Source organism: Aulonocara stuartgranti (genome assembly GCF_965226115.1).
Source record: "Aulonocara stuartgranti genome assembly, chromosome: 9".
Classification (NCBI taxonomy): domain Eukaryota; kingdom Metazoa; phylum Chordata; class Actinopteri; order Cichliformes; family Cichlidae; genus Aulonocara; species Aulonocara stuartgranti.
This window is the reverse complement of record NC_138960.1, coordinates 7581-18855: the sequence shown is the minus strand read 5'-3', so window position 1 is coordinate 18855 and position 11275 is coordinate 7581. Positions and strand designations below refer to the sequence as shown.

The 11275-nt window shown below is 39.5% G+C and overlaps 1 long non-coding RNA gene across 1 annotated transcript; it reads right to left on the bottom strand.

The window, feature by feature from the left end:
- Positions 1 to 4011: 4011 nt before the first annotated feature.
- Positions 4012 to 4904, bottom strand: LOC309713712. Its single transcript, XR_014278651.1, has 3 exons — positions 4415 to 4904; positions 4195 to 4298; positions 4012 to 4092 (listed from the first exon to the last, which is right to left on the bottom strand). It is a non-coding gene; the product is annotated as an uncharacterized lncRNA (long non-coding RNA).
- Between the last annotated feature and the right edge of the window lie 6371 nt (positions 4905 to 11275).

The following is an 11275-nucleotide window of genomic DNA, read 5'->3' as shown; positions in this document are numbered from 1 at the left end:
GCAGGTGTGAGCCTGGTTGCTATAGTGACCGCACCCAATGGCTCCATACACACGCACACAGACATGCACCTCACTTTTGCTGCTTAAAATGAACAGAAAAGTCAGGCCCAAACAAATCGCTCCCAAATGAAAAGTAAAAGTCGTATTGACAAAATTCTTTCACCGTGAGCGACAGCAATGTCTAGTCTACCTAATTCTCAGTTTTCATGCCCGTGGAGCTTATTATATGGACATGGTGACAGTGGAAAGACACCATGCTCTTCTGATTTTCAAACGAACCTTCTGAGCCATTTTAACATTAGAGTCTATGGAAGAGTTGGAGGGAGGAGGCTGTGCATTGGTGACATTTATGAAAGAACCATAACACCTAGTACAATAGTAAACACATTGGATGAAAGAGGACAGCGATGGCTACGTTTTGAGGGTAAAATCATACCTGTAGAGCAAACGCTGCGGACACAGCAGCAGTTTTAAAAAAGATTTTAAGATTAATTTTTTTGCTCCTCTCACTCTAGCAGTTGAGCTGCCTCACTCTAGCCCCAACATTCCGTCCCATACACACCCATTATAAACTCTGAAACGGGTGAAAAAACATCATGAAACTTAAACTGGAACTGAAGAAAAAGTATAATAGATATTGAAAAGATAAATACAAGTTCAATAGTTGAATGTCTTGTCTTCGTTTTAAAGTTTGAATGGTGGCTCTATGTCAATGTATGTGGAAGTAGTAAGAGTTTAAAAATGAGTAAGTTGAATGAGGATTTGAAGGGTCTCCCCATTGAAATACATTATAAATTTTTGTTGAATAAAGTTGAATAAAATTAAAAATATAAATGTTAAAAATATGAAAAATAGAAGCAGTGTTGTCCAAAAGAATAGGAATCTAACGGTGTTTGAATGGTTTTTCTAAGTTGAACGGTTTTGAAGGAGTAGGATTACAAAAAACGTACGGAATACAGAATAAACTAGAAAGTGCATTTTCTGAAGAAACTGCAGTGTGAATGCTTGAATCTGAATGTATGCACTGAAATGAATTAATTGCTGAATTTTGAGTTAAAAATATTGAATGAGATTTAAAAAAAACAAAAAAAAAAAACCGAATTTAACCTGAAAACAAAGGTGCTGAACTGCTAAAAGCTGAAGGTTACACAGAAGAAGGAGTTGGAAAAAAACTGAAAATGTTTTAAATGTAAATTAGAAAACCCTAAGAAATGAGAAAAGAACATTTAGAGTCAGAAAACATCTGAATGAATATTAAAAGGTCATATTCTTTGAATCACTGAATGACTCAAATGTGATCCCTCCACTTTGATCCACACAGTTTAAAAAGTTTAAATGCCTGAGCTTTGAAAGATACGGTGTTGGAAAGAGAACAATAATGGCGACAATTTGAGGGTAAAATGATGGCTGTGACACTGTGGACACAGCAGCAGTTGAAAGAGAAGTGCTTAAGATGAATCTTGGTACAGTGGCAGGCAGAGCTCGTTAAGCAGGCAGGTGTGAGCCTGGTTGCTATAGTGACCGCACCCAATGGCTCCATACACACGTACACAGACATGCACCTCACTTTTGCTGCTTAAAATGAACAGAAAAGTCAGGCCGAAACAAATCGTTCCCAAATGAAAAGTAAAAGTCGTATTGACAAAATTCTTTCACCGTGAGCGACAGCAATGTCTAGTCTACCTAATTCTCAGTTTTCATGCCTGTGGAGCTTATTATATGGACGTGGTGACAGTGGAAAGACACCATGCTCTTCTGATTTTCAAACGAACCTTCTGAGCCATTTTAACATTAGAGTCTATGGAAGAGTTGGAGGGAGGAGGCTGTGCATTGGTGACATTTACGAAAGAACCATAACACCTAGGACAATAGTAAACACATTGGATGAAAGAGGACAGCCATGGCTACGTTTTGAGGGTAAAATCATACCTGTAGAGCAAACGCTGCGGACACAGCAGCAGTTTTAAAAAAGATTTTAAGATTAATTTTTTTGCTCCTCTCACTCTAGCAGTTGAGCTGCCTCACTCTAGCCCCAACATTCCGTCCCATACACACCCATTATAAACTCTGAAACGGGTGAAAAAACATCATGAAACTTAAACTGGAACTGAAGAAAAAGTATAATAGATATTGAAAAGATAAATACAAGTTGAATAGTTGAATGTCTTGTCTTCGTTTTAAAGTTTGAATGGTGGCTCTATGTCAACGTATGTGGAAGTAGTAAGAGTTTAAAAATGAGTAAATTGAATGAGAATTTGAAGGGTCTCCCCATTGAAATACATGGGAAATTTTTGTTGAAAAAAGTTAAATAAAATTAAAAATATAAATGTTAAAAATGAGAAAAATAGAAGCACACCATTCCAAAAGAAGAGGAATCTAATGGTGTTTGAATGGTTTTTCTAAGTTGAATGGTTTTGAAGGAGATAGTCGGCGAAAAACGTACGGAATAGGAAAAAATAATAATAACTAGAAAGTGCATTTTCTGAAGAAACTGCAGTGTGAATGCTTGAATCTGAATGTATGCACTGAAATGAATTAATTACTGAATGTTAAGTTAAAAATTCTGAATGAGCTGGAAAATACAGAATTTTTAAAGTGAAAACAAAAGTGCAGAACTTTTGAAAGCTGATGTTCACACAGAAGAAGTTGGAAAAAAGCTAAACATGTTTAAAATGTAAATAATAAAAAAATGAGTAATGACAAAAGAAAATTTAGAGTCAGAAAATCTCTGAATGAATATTAAAAGTTCAAATTCTTCTAACTGAAATGAACTTAAAAGATGAACAAAAATTCTGGAGAAAATGCAAACTTTAATATACAGCATAATGTTTTTCAGACATATACACATGTGTATATCATGTTTAATAGTATTACATACATCAATTTGTTTTGTATGTCATAGAAAATAACATAAAAATCTTAAGTCATATTTTACAGCTTCTTTCTGAAAAGGACTGGTAGAATAAATAAAAATAACTAAATTAAATAACTAAATAAAAAATAATAAGCAAGATATGAAATACATGAAAATTCAACTTTTAAAACCACAATCCTGAACCTTTAAATTGTGTTGGTTTCTTAGAACATGGCTGAACAGCTGTTTCTATCGTCCTACTTAATCTGTCTACACATCTTTTTATTACTCATTCTTCTTTATGTTTTAATGTAAACAGAGTCCACACAGTGGTAAAAGAGAACTGTATAGAGATTTTTGAGTAAACTCAAATGAAAGCCTAAGGTGGTGACACAGTTTAACACGTGCAAATAATCAAATAAACACATTAGTCCTTTTTGTGAACATGGATAAATAAGTATCAATACAGCATTGTTCAGCCATGCCACTAAATGCTTTTTTACACATTGTTTTAACCTGGGCTCAGACACAAAGTCCCAAAATTAGTTAGTCCCTGACTTTGAGTTGTGGTTATGACTAATTATTATACACAAGGCTTTATCTATCTGAACTCTAAGGACACAAATATGAAAAAAAAAACCTATACTTACCAGCTGATACCCCACACTACACACTAGGTGTGCCATGTGACCTGAAACTTTGGTACAAAATCATCATAATCATTCTGTTAACTGTTTTTTAACACTGTTTGTGTTGCTGTTCAGCAGTTTAAAATGTTTTAGATTGGATTACATGGAATGAATTTGAATTTTCTTGGGGGGTTTTGTGTGTGTTTTGTTCTTAGCAGATTTTTTCTTCCATAACGTTGAATTCCAGTTACCACATTTCTGGTCATATGACATCCCGAGTGCCCACTTAAAAAAATCCCCACAGTTAATTCAACATTAAAACAAAATAAAAATATGTTAAATAAATAAAGGTTTGCTCTGTGATGAAATACTAAATAAGCATACATTGTACAGAGCACTAACAATGACAACAATCCTTTAGCCTGTTGATCAGAGAGAGGCAGTCATTATGTCCATTTAAAACCTGTAATCACAGAGCACAACGTTTCTGTGAAACTATGAAGTCCCATATGATCCTCATCATGTCTAGTGACTTCAGAGTGGATCCTCCCTGTCATCCGGCCAGTGTTTGATGTGTGGCAAGCAGCACAGAAGCAGGATAGCTGAGGACTTTAAAAGAAGAGCAGAAAACAGGAATATGTAGTTGTAAATGTAAATATCAGTGATACTTGTCTTGTCAAAGGGAATAAAATAATGAAAATGTTAACTTACACACTCATTTAGGGAGGATCTTGACACTGCACAGAGGAGGCACAGTCAGTCTGACAATGATGGTGATCTCCAGGGATGTTTTCCTGCAGCAACATTCCTGCCAACTGGCCGTATGATCCAGAGTAGTTGGTTTGTAATAAACAGAAAGGTGTATATGTTAGGTAGTGTGCACTCAGAGCTGGTCCTAAGAAACAAACACATCCTGTAATAAACTGAATACCTGTAGTAGTGCTGCTGCAAATATGAAGCCCTTCTATCATGAGTGGTTTCAAAGAAGGTGTTTTGGAGGCTCGGTCACAGAAACTGTGCAGTCTGTTCAGTCCTGAGTGTCTCGGCTCTGAAGGGGATGGATCACAGAGGGAAACACCTGAGTACAGACATTACAATACACTCTAACACTCCTAAGGTCAAGTGAAAACACAATTTAAACACTTCACAAAGAATGAATACATGTTTTCATGGAAATAATGTCATTAACCCTTTTTGTTGTTAGTAAATCTCACCGACTGCTTGTGGGACAAGCTAGAAGGAAGACTTATCACAGAATCTCTCCTGTGCTCCAGATGTGAAGTCTCACGCTCTGATCGTATGGCGATGAAGATGGTGATGATGAAGTTTCTCTGATCTGTGGCATTACAGTTTCTGGCTGCTATGTGCTTCACATTGTTGGATTTTACATGTGAAGATTGGAGAAGACACAGGAGGACTGTGTCTCTCTTAAAAGAAAAAAAAAAGAAAAACAAAGGAAACCTAACAGGAAAGGAAACCCCCCCCCCTCAACTCCCACCGTACCCTCCCCCCCCCCCCCTCCCACTCAACTCCCCAACCTCACACCATCAAATGTCTATACAAATGTAGGGTATCAGCTGGTAACAGAAAGCAAGTGTTACATATGTACTACTTATGTAACACTGCTGAAACATTTCTGGCCAGAAATGTGCAGTTATCAACCCAGACCCACCCTGATGATTGCACTGGCCAGAAACATGATAAAAGCTCATAAAAATTTATGTTTCATAGAAAAATTTGTCCAAAAATATAATTGTGTACTTTTGAAAAAGTTTAAAGTTTATAACAAACCAAAATAATAATATTTTTGTAAATAGTATTTCAAAATAGAGGCACACATAAAGTGGCTTAACTGTCATTATTGCTGTAATTAGGTTTGTTTGTTTGTTTGTTTGTTTGTTTGTTTTTTTAAAAAGCAACCTTTAGTCATTATTGTTCACTCAGAAACAATGAAGAAGCTGTTGAACATTTATGTGTTGTGTAGGCAATCCTCTGGTCCACCCTCCCTCCCTCCCAGCCACAGTGAGACTGGGGCAGCCTGGCAGGATGTTGAAGCCTGGCTGCAGAGAGGATATGCCTACACTGTTCGTTTCAAACTGCTATATTTGATTTTTCTGACATTTATAGGTTACTGTTAGTGAATTTTAGATTTTCTGTAATAAATAAAATTGTCATCTTTTACTGATATCATTACTTAATTCATGTAATTGTATTTTATGTAAACAATTCAACCATTATACTGCAATGCAGAGCGTCAACTTTTAAATATCGCTCTACTTTATGTCTGTGAAGGTTCTCAGTCATCCAGGTCATCGTAGTCAAAGGAGCTTGCAAAGAAAAGCGTCTGGACTTCTTTCTGGAGTTCAAGCATCGCTCTACTTTCTTAAGTCATTCAAAAATATAGATATTACTTACTGTATTCAAAGATCTAGATCATGAATCATCACAGGACAATACACAGTATACTGGGTCATGGTAACTATGGTATGTCTTCATGACTCCAGAATGGAGACATCGATCTGACTGAGAAATGAAAATTAGGTCAAGCAGTGTGTTCTTCTCTGTGGTAGGGGCAGTGATGACCTGTGCGTATCCCCTAGACTCAAACAGCTCCAGGATTGGTTTGTTTGCACTGGATAAAACATTCTCATTAAAATCACCACAAACTATGATGGGATGACAGTCCATGATCTCCAATGAGTCTAATAGGCTTACCAGGTTTTTCAGGAATGGCCTCAGAGTGTAGTCTGGAGGTCTGTATACAACTGCAATCAGAGCACTGACTGGTGCTTCAACCTTTAAAGCCAGAAATTCAAGGTCAGTTACATTATGGATGTACTGTTTTTCATGCACTTGAATGTCACTTTTCACATAAACAGCAACTCCACCACCACTTCTGTTTGCCATCTGGGGAAAGTTTGTGTAGGACAGGTGTCTGTTGCGTTTGAACAAATTGTAATTTTCCAAGTGGAGACTCTCTGCGACAAAAGAGCCCCGCAGGTGTGTTTCTGTTAGGCACAAAACATCTGCTAGACACAATTCATGGTGACTTTTGATGTCATTAATGTGAGCTGGCAGTCCCTCTGTATTATGATGAACAATGGTGAAAACCTCTGACCTGCTCAGTGTTTGCCTCACGTGTAGAAGAGGCATCATGTCATCAAGGTTGGCTTGTCTCATGTTCTCAAGCGCTGCAGTGATTTCTGGGTTGGTGAATATTTTTTTCTCCTCCATATCAAGAAGATACAGTCCACTGAGAGACGTCACTCTACTGACAGCTACGTAGGCCATGCCGGGCTCAAAAATGCTCTTAAGAGAGACAACAGCTGATGTAGTTGTCATACCCTGTACCTTATGTATTGTACATGCAAAGGCCAGCTTCACTGGGAACTGTCTTCGTACCACTCCTTTCTGCTTCAGATTCTCCTCTGCTCTCTCAATGTACACCATGTCGTCTGCTGGTGTGCGGTTATTCTTTCCAGATGTCTCATTATCCATTTTAAGTCCAAGCTTGATGATGTGTTGGTCGTTTTCAGAGTGAACTACTCTAAGTAGTATTCCAAAAGCTCCATTAACCAAACCATTTTGTATGTCAATGTTTCTGGTGAGCATGACACGAGCTCCTTCTGCAACTTTCAGTGTGTCTGGTAACTCGTTTTTACCTCCTTTCAATGGTCTGTCTTGAAGTGCCATTCTGCCAGTTCTAGGATCTTTTCTATAATCATCTGCATGGATGTCAATGATATGAGTGTGGAGCAGAGCCAGTGTTGCAGAGTTGTGTGCATCCACTTCTTTATTAGTTGCAAAAATGTGCAACGCATCAGTTGGACAATGGGCTGGTTCAGTTATGGCCTGTGACAACAAATTTCTATCTGCTTCGCAAAGCTCATCCAACTTTCCTTTCACACGAATTCTGTTCAGCATCTCTGCAAAGACAACATCATCTTTCTGACGCATAATCTCAGTCAGAGTGATCATCTGAAAATGCTCCCGCCACAGGTCGATCTCAGACGGGTCGTGCACACAGAGAGGTTTAGACTGTCGCACTGGGGGTAGCTGATAGAAGTCTCCGACAGCAATGACTGACATGCCTCCAAAGGGTCTCCGAGTCCCTTTGATCTGTTTGAGTCTTGCATCTACATATGCAAACAGATGTCTTGACACCATAGACACTTCGTCAATGACGATTATTTCAGCATTCAAAAGTTCTGATCTGACTTCATCCAGCTGATTGCCAAGTCCCTGAATGGGAGGTTTTAAGCTTCTAGGCAGCTTGAGAAGAGAATGCAGTGTTGTTCCAGAAATGTTAAAAGCTGCAGTCCCAGTGAAAGCAGTTAACAGGACAGTGGGTTTTGATATGTCAACGTCGTCTGCATATCTGGGCACTTTGCTCAGTATCTTAGATGCTTCTGAGTAGATGCATTTGATAAGATGTGATTTTCCTGTTCCAGCACCACCATTAATATAAAAGAAAAACTGCTCTGGATTTAGAGCACAGACTCTTTTAATGCACCAGTCTCTAACTGCATAAAATATGCAGGCTTGCTTCTTGTTCAGATTCTGAAACATCTGACGTAACAATGTGGGATCAATAGCAGGGGGTTCCCTGATGGCTCTGACTTCTGTTGAAGCATCAGCCTGACGGCTGTAGTCGGGCACATCTTCCTGTTCATTTTCATTGTCTCGCTCTCTTTCTTGTTCGACAAGTGGCAACCTTACAAGATCTGATTCAGGTGCCAGATTACACCATTCGTCAGTCACACCTCTGTTCTGCTCATATTCCTCAACAGCGCTCTCGATCTCCTCACTGTTTTTCTCATATTTTTCTCTGTTTCTTTTGACAATGTGTTGCACATACTCAAGATGGTCAGTACCTGGTAGCTGTACACAGCCAGCACCATAGAAAGCCTGATAGGTTGGCAACGATGGTGTTTTCAGTTCGTGGTCTGAACGATGAGGAAGGTACAGTTTAAGCAGTCTTCCGTAATATTGCTCTGGATGTTTTTCTTGTGAGCAGCGGTGAAATCTGATGATAGCAGGCTTATTGTTTTTGCGCCTTTGCACAAACCCCATCTCATTGAGAAGGGGCAAAACATCTTTACCTTTTTTCTGTTGGCCATAGACAATCCTGCAAGTAGCAGCAAAGTCTGCCATGCACATCTCCTCATACTCTGGTGTTTCAGGTCTGGCTTTGTATTTGTCATTCAAAGATGTCATCCAAACATTGGAAGACTCAGGTGTTGTGTTGTCCAGAACTGACAGGGGACGACTCATTTTCACAGGATTATCATCAGTTGGAATGAATATTACAGCACGTGAGCATTGCTTCATGTGAAGACCACATGCACGAGCAACACACTCCTGTGCACTGATCTCTCGCTTCTTTGAATATGCCTGCATGACGGCTCTCATTTCATCGCACTCATTTACACTGTCCTTATGGGAGTTCTCAATGACAGTTTTCAGGTACTCAGATAGCCCGCCCTCTTTTTTTGATATATATTTCATTAAATAATTTGCAGCACCAAAAGCATCTAAAACAAAGCTTATGTCGATATTACTGTTCCAGGCTTCAAGCAGATGTGGATTATAGCCGTTTATCCAAGAGTCTTTTGGATCACGCTTTAGTATGATCGTACTCCTCATGTTCATTTTATTCAGGTATCTCTCATATTCTGCATGTGTCAACTTGCATCTTTCCAAGAGCTGCTCTAAACTCATGGAAGCAGTTTCAGGTTCATTCAGCAGCTGGTTCAGTGGTCTGAGCTTGTTCTTTGCCGTTTCTACTTCCAGTGCATCATCCTCACTGGGTCTTGTGATCATTGTCTCATTGCAGGGTGGTTTGGGAAAACCAAAACGGCACCCGGAGCTTAAACTCCTAAAGCACGTCTTTGTGTGGTTCTTACTGTGTTTTTGCACTTCTGTTACTTTTTTGTACAGTTCAGGTTGTTTATGTGGATCAGGCAGCTGAGCTGTGATGTATTTGTTTATAAAATCAAGAACAGTTTGCTCATCATCCTCCTCAAACACAGGAGCACCTTCTACCCACAGGAGGCAGTGTATGTGTGGGCTTCCTCTGTGCTGAAACTCAACTCTGTAAAAGTAGTCAATGACTTTGCCAAGTGGCTCTGCGGGAGATAAGAGTAAATCTCTGAATAATGCTTCAACTCTCTTGTCAAACATGCGCATTGTTGTGACAGGATTGCTTCTCAGGATGTCACACTTTGCTGACCAGTCGAGTCCTTCAAAATTCACTTGTTCACCTTGCTGCCTTGTTATTGCCTCGATCACTTCAGGCCAGCGCATTTCAGCAGCTGAAAATGTGCAAAAGAACGTGGGAGTTCCCAACTGTCTGATCATGGCAAAAAGATCTCTTGTTGTTTTCTCCCAATAGGCTGGGGTTCCTCTCAGAGGCTGCATGAATCTCACTGCATCTTTATTTCGCACCAGTTTCTCCACCTCATGTTTATCTTGTAACATGCCTGAGGTTATTTTTCTACCATCTCTGGTCAGAGGCTTTGCCTTCCTTAACTGTACTGTCATGCTGGATGTAGCCAAGTGTATTTCAGTCACAAACTGTGCAAAGAATAAATAGTTTGTGTCTTTGGCAAAACGATCATCAATGCAGAAAAGTCTTGATTTGAAATACCCACTGGGGGATACTTTGATCAGCCTTCTTTCATCAAGTGTGTTTTGGCCTGTAGGAAACTGCACAGGGAAGGCCATGGCCTCCAGTTTAGGTGTTTTGAAAAAACTTATTGGATTGTTTCTCTCTGCAGGAGCAACAGAGTAGATTCCTTCACTGAAACATAATATCTCCTCAGCCACATCAGGGGGCTGCAAACAGGACTCGAGTGCAAAACCACCATTAGTCAGTCCATCTGCTTGCTCTGAATCATCTCTCATCTGTTCATGTGATTGTTCACCATCACAGGGTAACATGTCAATGTCCTGTTCATTTATATTTTGTGCTTCACTCAGTGCATTTTTCTCACAGCTGTCAATTTCCATTAAATCAGCCTCATCATAATCGTCCTCATTCATGTTTTCATCATCATCATCATCTTCATCAGGAAGTGTTGGATCACACAGCTCAGCATCATCTCTGATGCTCACATCCTTATACTGTGGATGAATCTGCTTGAGTTTATGCAGTGCTTGCACAAGTTTAGACCAGCTTACAGTCTGAAACAGCTGATGACCTTTGTAAGACAAGCGTCTCTTCAGTTTTATTCTCATGACCTGAGAATTAATTCTTAATCGAGGCAATGCTTCAACAGTTTCCTGTACCTCTGATGGGACACAGACCACATTTCCTCTAATTGCTCTTTGTCTGCCTTTGGGAAGAGGAATGATCTTGGCAAATGGTATGCACTTGGCTATGAGATGTCTCTCCAGTATGTTGAGATCAGACAGTTCAGGTGGAGTATCAGCAAGATCCAGTTTATTGGCAACAGCAAGCGCTGGCATGGATCCATTTTTAAGATGATCGTGGCAGGTGTGACAAATCCACTCTCTCTTTCTCTCATCGGGAACATTGCACTGCTCATTTCTGCAGTTTTCATCACAAACATGAACAAATCTTCCAGTCAAACATGTTGCAACCACATGTGGGTTTTTGACATACTTTGACCTTGTGCAGGGTCGCACTTGGTTTGGAAATGAAGCCTTGAAGCATACAGTACATGGGTATGATGGTCCAGCTTTGATTTGTGATTTGAACACAGATATGGCCTCGTTGATCACACTGTTGTCACTCTCTTGGGTTTGTCTGTTCACCCATCTGTATTTC